Below are 407 nucleotides of genomic sequence, written 5' to 3' on the forward strand. Positions count from 1 at the left end.
GGTTTGGGATGGGCGAATTTGCAACCCCCCAGATAATTTTCTTTCCCCAGTTTTCCCCAACCCCCCGAAAAAGAAGAAAAACCACGATTCGTATTGGAGGGAAAAAAAAGATATATATTTTCTACATATTAGTAGACTATCTATATATAAAATTGATTAAATAACCCTCTGAAACCCCTAAATTGTCATATATTTCGGAGGACTCACCCCTGGACCACTTTCGACACATTTCGAGAGACACCCGACCACGCTCACTTCGGGCCACCCCAGCATATTGTCCCCCTCAAGTTAGTTTTCCCCTCACTTTCGCCCCCACCCCCCATATTTCTGGTCTCAATGATCAGACGATATTCGAGGTGATAGCATACGGTTCAATGCATATTGCTGTCGGTCAAGATTCGAGGACC

This window comes from Anneissia japonica, unplaced genomic scaffold, assembly GCF_011630105.1.
Source record: "Anneissia japonica isolate Jap-2015-1 unplaced genomic scaffold, ASM1163010v1 scaffold1231_len1163931_cov198, whole genome shotgun sequence".
Lineage (NCBI taxonomy): Eukaryota > Metazoa > Echinodermata > Crinoidea > Comatulida > Comatulidae > Anneissia > Anneissia japonica.